The sequence below is a fragment of the Bufo gargarizans genome, chromosome 4 (assembly GCF_014858855.1).
Source record: "Bufo gargarizans isolate SCDJY-AF-19 chromosome 4, ASM1485885v1, whole genome shotgun sequence".
Lineage (NCBI taxonomy): Eukaryota > Metazoa > Chordata > Amphibia > Anura > Bufonidae > Bufo > Bufo gargarizans.
Window position 1 is genome coordinate 340,181,650 of NC_058083.1, and position 12,045 is coordinate 340,193,694.

The window sequence follows — 12,045 nt, forward strand, 5'->3', positions numbered from 1 at the left end:
TGAACCAGACGTACAACAGAGATAGGTGGAATAAGAAGGCTTTATTGAAAATCAAGCCGTAGCTAAAGTCCAAACGGATGGCTAAACTGAAGCAGGGTCTTGCGTAGACGGAGGTCAGGAACCAGGGGGGTAGTCAGACGTAGCCAGGATCAGGAACCAACGGGGTAGTCAGACGAAGCCAGGATCGGGAACCAACGGGGTAGTCAGACGAGGCCAGGATCAGGAACCAGAAGCAGCAGCAGTCTTTGAAGCATGTGCACACAGGAGGACCAAGCAAGGAACTGAAGCCACAGACCTTCTATGTATATGAGCTAGGCATCCAGCTCCTCCCAGTGGGAAGGAGGAGCCGCAGGGTGGGAGGCTACAAGAAACCCAGAAACCAAGATGGCCGCCAGCACATGTCAAACGAAGGAGAACAGTGAGAACGTAAGACCATGACAGTACCTCCCCCTCAAGGGCCCCTCCTCCGCGGAGTAAGGAACGGTTTCAGAGGGAAGCGTGCGTGGAAGGCTCGGAGCAACGCAGGAGCATGGACATCTGTGGAGGGAACCCAGGAACGCTCCTCTGGACCATAACCACGCCAATGGACCAAAAACTGCAACCGACCGCGGACCAGGCGTGAGTCCAGGATATTGCTCACCTCATATTCCTCACGATTGCCCACTTGGACCGGACGGGGCCGAGGAACCGAGGAAGTGAAACGATTACACACCAATGGCTTCAACAGGGAGACATGAAACACGTTGGAGATCCGCATGCCAGGAGGAAGCGCAAGGGCATAGGCTACCGGGTTTACCCTGTGAAGCACTCGGAAGGGACCAACAAAGCGAGGCGCCAGCTTGGGAGTGGGCACTCGAAGGTTGAGGTTGCGGGTGGACAACCATACACGGTCTCCGACCTGGTAGGAAGGAGCGGGCGCTCGTCTGCGATTAGCCTGGAGTCTCTGGCGTTGCGCAGAGACCTCAAGGGACCTCTGGATCTGTACCCAAGAAGTACGTAGGACGGAAAGGTGATCCTCCACAGCCGGAGTATCCTGGGGAGAGAATACCTCCGGTAACACGGCAGGTTGGAACCCATAATTGGCCATGAAGGGAGACGTCCCAGAGGAAGAGTTCACCGCCGTGTTCCTGGCAAACTCAGCCCAAGGCAGGAGGTCAACCCAATTGTCTTGGTGATCGGAGACATAGCAACGAAGGAATTGCTCCAAGGCCTGATTGGATCGTTCTGCGGCCCCATTGGACTGAGGGTGGTAGGCCGAGGAGAAAGAGAGATGAATCCCCAACTGGGAGCAAAAGGCGCGCCAGAACCTGGACACAAACTGACTCCCCCGATCCGACACAATCTCCTTGGGCAAACCGTGCAACCGGAAGACCTCCCTGGCAAAAATCGAGGCCAACTCTTGTGCAGAGGGTAACTTCTTGAGAGGAACACAGTGGCACATTTTGGAAAACCGATCCACAATCATGAGAATGACCGTATGGCCTCGGGATGCAGGAAGGTCCACAATGAAATCCATCCCCAGGTGTGACCATGGACGCTCCCCGGTGGCTATGGGTTGCAAAAGGCCCAACGGAAGGTGCCGAGGGGACTTACTCTGGGCACAAACGGAGCATGCCGCTACATATGCGGCGATGTCGGAACGTAGAGAAGGCCACCAGAACAGACGTGAAACCGCCCAGGACAGCTGATTCTTTCCAGGGTGCCCCGCGGCCTTGGAGTTATGGTAGGTTCGCAACAACCGAGTGCGCAACTCCTCAGGCACAAAACATCTGCCGTTGGGTCTCCCAGAGGGAGCACCAGATTGAGCCGCCAAAATCTGCTCACCCAGAGGAGAGGTCAGGCTGGTGCGAATAGCAGCCAGGATCTGATTCGGGGGTATGACCGTAGTCGGAATCGACTCCTCCCCGGACAGCTCGGAGTACTGCCGTGATAAGGCATCCGCTCTGATGTTCTTGGAGCCGGGTAGGTAGGAGACCACGTAATTAAAACGTGACAAGAACAGAGCCCATCTGGCCTGACGTGGTGTCAATCTCTTGGCCTCAGAGAGGTAGGTCAGATTCTTGTGGTCCGTCAGGATGAGAACCGGAACCACCGAGCCCTCGAGCAAGTGCCTCCATTCTTTAAGGGCCTGCACGATGGCCAATAACTCCCTGTCACCAATCTGATAGTTGCACTCCGCGGAAGACAGTTTCCGGGAGTAAAACCCACAAGGAAGCAGAGGACCCTCTGGTGTTCTACGCTGAGACAGGAGGGCGCCTACTCCCGTCTCAGACGCGTCCACCTCGAGGACAAAAGGCAACCCAGGGTTGGGATGCGACAGAATCGGAGCCGACACAAAGGCGGACTTTAGAGCCTCAAAAGCTCGGATGGCCTCGAGCGGCCAGACCTGAGGATTACTGCCCTTCCTGGTCAGATCCGTGAGAGGCTTGGCTAGCATGGAAAAGTCCCTGATGAACTTCCGATAATAATTGGCGAAGCCCAAAAAGCGCTGCAGGGCACGAAGCCCACTGGGCTGGGGCCACTGTAAGACAGCCGAAACCTTCTCAGGATCCATGGAGAACCCCTCAGCGGAAATGATGTAACCTAAGAAGGTTACCTGGGATCGGTGAAATTCGCATTTCTCAAGCTTACCGAACAGCTTGTTCTCTCGTAAGCGTTGCAACACTCGTCTGACATCCAGAATGTGGGCCTCCATGGATGCAGAATATACCAAGATGTCATCCAAATAGACCACCACACACTGCTGCAACAGGTCACGGAAAACATCGTTGATGAATTCCTGGAAGACTGCGGGCGCATTGCACAACCCAAAGGGCATAACCAAGGATTCATAATGACCGGTCCTGGTGTTAAACGCGGTCTTCCACTCATCGCCCGCCTTGATCCTTACCAGGTTATATGCCGCCCTCAGGTCGAGTTTGGTAAAGACCGTGGCCCCTTTGAGGCGATCGAACAGCTCGGAAATCAAGGGTATCGGGTAAGCGTTCTTGATCGTGATGCGATTGAGACCCCTGTAGTCGATGCAAGGCCTCAACTGACCGCCCTTCTTTTTCACAAAGAAAAATCCAGCCCCTGCCGGGGACGAGGATTTGCGAATGTGTCCGCGTGAAAGCGCCTCCCTCACGTACTCCTCCATGGCCTCATTCTCCGCTACCGACAGTGGATAGACTTTGCCACGAGGAGGAACGGCACCAGATTGTAACTCTATGGCACAATCGTATGGGCGGTGCGGAGGTAGGGCAACCGCACGCACCTTATCGAATACATCCCGGTACTCCTCGTATTCAGGAGGCAACAGAGAGTCCGAGGAAGTACACAGCAACTTGACAGGCCCATGGATGCAACTAGCCCCACACTGCGGTGACCACGAGAGGATCTCGGCCGATCTCCAATCGAAAGTCGGATTATGCTTCTGGAGCCAGGGGTACCCCAAGACCACCGAGTAGTGTGGAGACGAAATAACCTGGAGACAGACCGACTCTCTGTGAACGGCACCAATGGCCATCCCCACTGGAAGGGTCTCCTGAGTCACGTGTGGCGGCAGAAGGGGTCTGCCGTCTATCGCCTCAAGAGCCAGTGGGGAACCTCGAGGCTGCAGAGGAATGGAATTGGCGGCGGCGAACACACTATCAATGAACAAGCCACCAGCACCAGAGTCCACCAACGCCTGGGTCGTCACCGAGCCCCCGACCCAGGAGAGGACAACAGTAATCAGTGGTTTGTCAACACGGGAAACCGGGGACGAGGAGACTCCACCCAAGATCTGCCCCCGACAGGATCTCAGGTGCGAGCGTTTCCCGGACGGTTCGGGCATGCCAACCGAAAATGCCCACCGAGACCACAGTACATGCATCGGCCCTCGCGTCTCCGGAGTACCCTCTCCCCCTCGGACAGGCGAGCAACCCTCAGCTGCATGGGTTGACCCCCAGACCAGTCATCCCCAGGAGGCGTGGGAGGAGAGGGAGGCACGGGTGGGACAGCAAACGTAGGCGCCAATCTGTTAGAAGGCCTCCGCAGGCTCTCCTTAAAGGAAGGTCTCTCCCTGAGTCTGGTGTCAATCAAAATCAGGAAAGAAATAAGGGACTCGAGCTCCACTGGTAGGTCCTTGGCTGCAATCTCATCCTTCAAGGCATCCGAGAGACCATGAGAGAAAGCAGCGACCAGAGCCTCATTATTCCAGCCCACCTCTGCTGCAAGGGTACGAAACTCAATGGCGTATTCAGCTACGGATCGTGAACCCTGTCTGATGGACATAAGGAGCTTCGCAGCAGAGGCAGCACGAGCCGGCACATCGAATACCTTCCGAAGAGAAGCAACAAAACCGGAAAACTCGGCAACCACCGGATTGTTGTTCTCCCATAAAGGGCTGGCCCAGGCCAAGGCCTTGTCCGAGAGCAGCGAGATCAAGAAGCCCACCTTTGATCTCTCAGTAGGAAAGGCATGTGGCAGCAACTCGAAATAAATGGCCACCTGGTTAAGGAAACCTCGGCACTGAGTTGGCTCTCCCCCAAAGCGCTGTGGAAGGGGGGCAGAACCGGTCATACCCCGAAACACCGCAGGTGCAGCAACAGGTGTCGGGGTAGACTCTGGCGCAACAACCGGAGCGGCAGTAGGAGCGGGCCCAGGAGCGACAACCGACCCATCGGCAACGGAAGCTAAATGAGCCGTGCGTTCAAGCAGGGTTTGTAACGCCACAGCGAACCGACCCAACAGGTGATCCTGCTGATCAAGTCTGGCAACCAGCGTAGGTAGCGAGGATGGCCCTGTACCGTCAGAATTCATGGCTTGGTCCTAATGTCATGGAACCATGAACCAGACGTACAACAGAGATAGGTGGAATAAGAAGGCTTTATTGAAAATCAAGCCGTAGCTAAAGTCCAAACGGATGGCTAAACTGAAGCAGGGTCTTGCGTAGACGGAGGTCAGGAACCAGGGGGGTAGTCAGACGTAGCCAGGATCAGGAACCAACGGGGTAGTCAGACGAAGCCAGGATCGGGAACCAACGGGGTAGTCAGACGAGGCCAGGATCAGGAACCAGAAGCAGCAGCAGTCTTTGAAGCATGTGCACACAGGAGGACCAAGCAAGGAACTGAAGCCACAGACCTTCTATGTATATGAGCTAGGCATCCAGCTCCTCCCAGTGGGAAGGAGGAGCCGCAGGGTGGGAGGCTACAAGAAACCCAGAAACCAAGATGGCCGCCAGCACATGTCAAACGAAGGAGAACAGTGAGAAGGTAAGACCATGACAAGATGTTGCTTGCATTTCAGAAGTTGGTCATGTACTGTTTGTTTATAATAAAGTATTGCTAATCATTTAATTGTGGTGTTTTGCCCTCTTCAGGCATCCCTCCTATGCAGCGGTTATGGCACAATTCAAGCCGCTTAGGTCTAGTTAGTTCGGCAGGTTGATGGTCACGTCCCTAGTCGCCTACATCACACTGGTAATCCGTGACCACAAATATAAGTTAACTGTCTAATGTAATAACACAAAGCACAGAGCACAGCAATGACACTGCTGTCTCTTTCATGACTGCAATAAACTTTAGAAAATAGCTTCTGGGGAGGTTCTTATATAGTAAGGGGTAGGCAGCTTTTCTATTGGTTGCTAGGGATGTTGCTAAGCTGTGACAAAGCCTTCTCCTTGGCCCACAAGCTAGAAGAAGGGAGGGATGATCACCTGATGTGTACTGTGTTAAAAAACAAATATTCGTCATTACGAATATATAGCACTATATTCTAAATATTTGCGAATTCTTGAATTGCCGATAAAAATTCGCTTTTCCAATATTCACGCTCAACACTAGGGCTAGGCATAACATTTTCAATACGGAATGGATATGTAAGACATACGGAGTACATTCTGAATGTGTTCCGTTTTTTGTCGAACCCATTGACTTTAATGGAGCCACGGAACATGATTTGCGTGCAATAATAGGACATGTTCTATCTTTCAACGGATTGGAAAAAAGGAAGTACTGAAATGGAATGCACATGGAGACACTTGAGCTTTTTTTGCTGACCCATTGAAATGAATGGTTCAGTATAAGTAACGCATACTGAACAAAAAAAATGGCCAGTATACTAAACGCAAAAAACCTTTGTGTGCATGAGCCCAAACTGTTTCACTACCACAACGAACTAGCTATGCATGTGTTTGCACTGCACAGAAATACTCTCTCTGCAGGCCTGGAAGTAGTTGATTAATAACGCGCTTCGTGACTAATTAACTCGAATCAAATCAATTTTTTTTAATAAAATTCGGTAAAGCTTCCGAATTAAAAAAAACAAAAAAAAACTTTGCTTATCTCTAATTGTGTGGATGCAGGTGATCTACTCCAGTACTGTCATAAAGGACCACTGCAGGAAAAATGTCAATGACTAGGTGGCTCTCAGAAAGGTAATTTAGGCAAGCAGGTGTCTTGTGATTCCTATAGTCAATCTGGATTTGTTTTTGTTGATTCTGGATCTGATGCTTGATTAGAATTTTGCTATTTCTATGGGTATTCAATTACTTACTCTTCAGGACCCTGTACAGGTTGCTGCTGTAGATACCACACCCTTGGCCAAAGGTTTGATTGAATACTATACCCCTAATATCTCTATGCTCATTGATGAGATGCATTCTGAAGTTCGTTCTCTGTTTATAATGGAAAATTTACCAGCTGATGTTATCATTGGTATGCCAGGGCTCCAGCTACATAATCCTATTATTAACTGGACTTCTGGTGAACTAGAGAAATGGGGACCCAAATGTTACAGTACCTGTAGATTTAGGCCTAGTTCAAAGAATATCAAGGAAAATGTCTGCTGGTATTGTAATTTTTGCTATTTTCCTGATTTAGCATCTGAGATCAGAGCCAAACAGTGTGTGTGTGTGTGTGTGTGTGTGATGTTAACATATCCAGGCAGTGGGGCGGTAGGTATTTTTTTCAGGAAGCAGAGAATATTACTATATTTAGGTACTAGCAGAAGGACCAGGCTTCACACCGGTATATTTCATCTATTTCATTTAATGTTTGTGTGTGTCGTTAAAAGATATCACCAGTATCCACTATAACAGTGACCTCCACAGTGGCCTGCCCCTTTAATAGTAACATCCACAGCGCCCTCCCCTTTAACAGTGACCTCCACTTCCACTGCAGCCGCTCTTTTATTAGTGCCCTCCACTGTACCCCGTCTTGTTAACACTGATTTTCACAATAACCCGCCCCTTAACAGTGACCTCCACAGAGCTCCATTCCCTTAAAATGTGACCTCCACAACATCCCGCCGCCTTAACAGTAACCTCCACAGTATCCCACCCCTTAACATTGACCTCCATAGCGGACCGTATCCTTATCTGTGACCTCCACTGTTCCCTGCCCCCTTAACAGAGAAATCCACAGCGCCCACCCCTTTATTAGTGACCTCCACAGTACCCCATCTCCTAACAGTGATTTCCACAACCCTGGTCCCCTTAACAGTGGCCTCTGCAGCAATCTGCCCCTTAACACTGACTTGAGCTCCCTAGCGGGCCATCCCCTTAACTGTGACCTCCACAGCAGCCTGCCCCTAGGGTGGCCAGAGGTCCGGTTTTAGGCTGAACAGTACATCTTTCAGACACAGGGATGTCCTTTTGAACAGCTCACTCTCAGACAGCAGCACTGTGCTGTCTGAGCGTGAGCTGCAGAGAGAAAGTCACCCTCTCTCCCACCCCAGCAGCTGACAGAATTTGATTGTTTTCAAAATAGAATAGGATGATAAGACGGCACTCACCCAGCAGAGTTCTATAAAATCCTTTAAAGGATTTTTATAGAACTCTGCTGGGTGAGTGCCCCCTTATCAGCCTCTTCTATTTTGGAATTCATGACTGTCTGTTGCGGTGGATATCCATGGTTGATTGATCGCAAAATAGGGGTTTATTCAGGAGTGTGAGCTGTGCCGCCCGATCCCTTCTTTATTTGCATATTACAGAATTAGATTTTTACTTTCATTTTTTGTATTACTGTCGGCTGTTAAGTGGGAGGGGGCAAGATCTAACTGGGTCGGGGTGTAGCCGTCTTTTGAGGGTGGCCTAAATGGCCACCCTACCTGCCCACTTCACTGTGACCTCCACAGCACTCCGCTCCCTTAACAGTGTCATCCACAGGGCCCTGCCCCTTTAAATCTGACCTACAGCAGTGAAGAAAAATGGCTGGGTTGTTATGGAAATCTGGTGTAAAACTGTATGTATGTGGAGGCTAGGGCCTGCAAGCTTTTATTGGCTGATAAGGGTCATGTGACCAGGCTTCTATTGGCTAAAGCATTTTTTGGGACTATCTCAGGAATCGTATCTGCCAGAAAGCTGAGACCCAGTCTAAAACCTTCCCGGACACGTGATGTACCCGTGTGCCAAATTTTGTGATTGTTAACCACTTCAACCCCGCTAGCTAAAACCCCCTTCATGACCAGGCCACTTTTTACACTTCGGCACTACACTACTTTCACCGTTTATCGCTCGGTCATATAACTTACCACCCAAATTAATTTTACCTCCTTTTCTTCTCACTTATAGAGCTTTCATTTGGTGGTATTTTATTGCTGCTGACATTTTTACTTTTTTTGTTATTAATCGAAATTTAATGATTTTTTTGCAAAAAAATGACATTTTTCACTTTCAGCTGTAAAATTTTGCAAAAAAAATGACATCCATATATAAATTTTTTGCCAAATTTATTGTTCTACATGTCTTTGATTAACAAAAAATGTTTGGGCAAAAAAAAAAAATGGTTTGGGTAAAAGTTATAGCGTTTACAAACTAAGGTACAAAAATGTGAATTTCCGCTTTTTGAAGCAGCTCTGACTTTCTGAGCACCTGTCATGTTTCCTGAGGTTCTACAATGCCCAAACAGTAGAAAAATCCCACAAATGACCCCATTTCGGAAAGTAGACACCCTAAGGTATTCGCTGATGGGCATAGTGAGTTCATAGAACTTTTTATTTTTTGTCACAAGTTAGCGGAAAATGTTGATTTTAATTTAAAAAAATTTTTTTCTTACAAAGTCTCATATTCCACTAACTTGCGACAAAAAATAAAAAATTCTAGGAACTCGCCATGCCCCTCACGGAATACCTTGGGGTGTCTTATTTCCAAAATGGGGTCACTTGTGGGGTAGTTATACTGCCCTGGCAATTTAGGGGCCCAAATGTGTGAGAAGTACTTTGCAATCAAAATGTGTAAAAAATGGCCTGCGAAATCCGAAAGGTGTACTTTGGAATATGTGCCCCTTTGCCCACCTTGGCTGCAAAAAAGTGTCACACATCTGGTATCGCCGTACTCGGAAGAAGTTGGGGAATGTGTTTTGGGGTGTCATTTTACATATACCCATGCTGGGTGAGAGAAATATCTTGGCAAAAGACAACTTTTCCAATTTTTTTATACAAAGTTGGCATTTGACCAAGATATTTTTCTCACCCAGCATGGGTATATGTAAAATGACACCCCAAAACACATTCCCCAACTTCTCCTGAGTACGGCGATACCAGATGTGTGACACTTTTTTGCTGCCAAGGTGGGCAAAGGGGCACATATTCCAAAGTGCACCTTTCGGATTTCGCAGGCCATTTTTTACACATTTTGATTGCAAAGTTCTTCTCACAGATTTGAGCCCCTAAATTGCCAGGGCAGTATAACTACCCCACAAGTGACCCCATTTTGGAAAGAAGACACCCCAAGGTATTCCGTGAGGGGCATGGCGAGTTCCTAGAATTTTTTATTTTTTGTCGCAAGTTAGTGGAATATGAGACTTTGTAAGTAGAGTTGAGCGAACACCTGGATGTTCGGGTTCGAGAAGTTCGGCCGAACATCCCGGAAATGTTCGGGTTCGGGATCCGAACCCGATCCGAACTTCGTCCCGAACCCGAACCCCATTGAAGTCAATGGGGACCCGAACTTTTCGGCACTAAAAAGGCTGTAAAACAGCCCAGGAAAGAGCTAGAGGGCTGCAAAAGGCAGCAACATGTAGGTAAATCCCCTGCAAACAAATGTGGATAGGGAAATGAATTAAATTAAAAATTAAATAAATAAAAATTAACCAAAATCAATTGGAGAGAGGTTCCATAGCAGAGAATCTGGCTTCCCGTCACCCACCACTGGAACAGTCCATTCTCAGATATTTAGGCCCCGGCACCCAGGCAGAGGAGAGAGGTCCCGTAACAGAGAATCTGTCTTCATGTCAGCAGAGAATTAGTCTGCATGTCATAGCAGAGAATGAGGCTTCACGTCAGCCACCACTGCAACAGTCCATTGGCATATATTTAGGCCCAGCACCCAGGCAGAGGAGGGAGGTCCCGTAACAGAGAATCTGTCTTCATGTCAGCAGAGAATTAGTCTGCATGTCATAGCAGAGAATGAGGCTTCACGTCAGCCACCACTGCAACAGTCCATTGGCATATATTTAGGCCCAGCACACACACAGGCAGAGGAGAGAGGTCCCGTAACAGAGAATCTGGCTTCATGTCAGCAGAGAATCAGTCTGCATGTCATAGCAGAGAATGAGGCTTCACGTCAGCCACCACTGCAACAGTCCATTGGCATATATTTAGGCCCAGCACACACACAGGCAGAGGAGAGAGGTCCCGTAACAGAGGATCTGGCTTCATGTCAGCAGAGAATCAGTCTGCATGTCATAGCAGAGAATCAGGCTTCACGTCAGCCACCACTGCAACAGTCCATTGTCATAAATTTAGGCCCAGCACCCAGGCAGAGGAGAGAGGTCCCGTAACAGACAATCTGGCTTCATGTCAGCAGAGAATTAGTCTGCATGTCATAGCAGAGAATGAGGCTTCACGTCAGCCACCACTGCAACAGTCCATTGGCATATATTTAGGCCTAGCACACAGGCAGAGGAGAGAGGTCCCGTAACAGACAATCTGGCTTCATGTCAGCAGAGAATCAGTCTGCATGTCATAGCAGAGAATGAGGCTTCACGTCACCCACCACTGCAACAGTCCATTGGCATATATTTAGGCCTAGCACACAGGCAGAGCAGAGAGGTCCCGTAACAGACAATCTGGCTTCATGACAGCAGAGAATCAGTCTGCATGTCATAGCAGAGAATGAGGCTTCACGTCACCCACCACTGCAACAGTCCATTGGCATATATTTAGGCCTAGCACACAGGCAGAGCAGAGAGGTCCCGTAACAGACAATCTGGCTTCATGACAGCAGAGAATCAGTCTGCATGTCATAGCAGAGAATGAGGCTTCACGTCACCCACCACTGCAACAGTCCATTGGCATATATTTAGGCCTAGCACACAGGCAGAGCAGAGAGGTCCCGTAACAGACGATCTGGCTTCATGTCAGCAGAGAATCAGTCTGCATGTCATAGCAGAGAATGAGGCTTCACGTCAGCCACCACTGCAACAGTCCATTGGCATATATTTAGGCCCAGCACACACACAGGCAGAGGAGAGAGGTCCCGTAACAGACAATCTGGCTTCATGTCAGCAGAGAATTAGTCTGCATGTCATAGCAGAGAATCAGGCTTCACGTCACCCACCACTGCAACAGTCCATTGGCATATATTTAGGCCCAGCACACACACAGGCAGAGGAGAGAGGTCCCGTAACAGACAATCTGGCTTCATGTCAGCAGAGAATTAGTCTGCATGTCATAGCAGAGAATGAGGCTTCACGTCACCCACCACTGCAACAGTCCATTGGCATATATTTAGGCCCAGCACCCAGGCAGAGGAGGGAGGTCCCGTAACAGAGAATCTGTCTTCATGTCAGCAGAGAATTAGTCTGCATGTCATAGCAGAGAATGAGGCTTCACGTCAGCCACCACTGCAACAGTCCATTGGCATATATTTAGGCCCAGCACACACACAGGCAGAGGAGAGAGGTCCCGTAACAGAGAATCTGGCTTCATGTCAGCAGAGAATCAGTCTGCATGTCATAGCAGAGAATCAGGCTTCACGTCAGCCACCACTGCAACAGTCCATTGGCATATATTTAGGCCTAGCACACAGGCAGAGGAGAGAGGTCCCGTAACAGACAATCTGGCTTCATGTCAGCAGAGAAT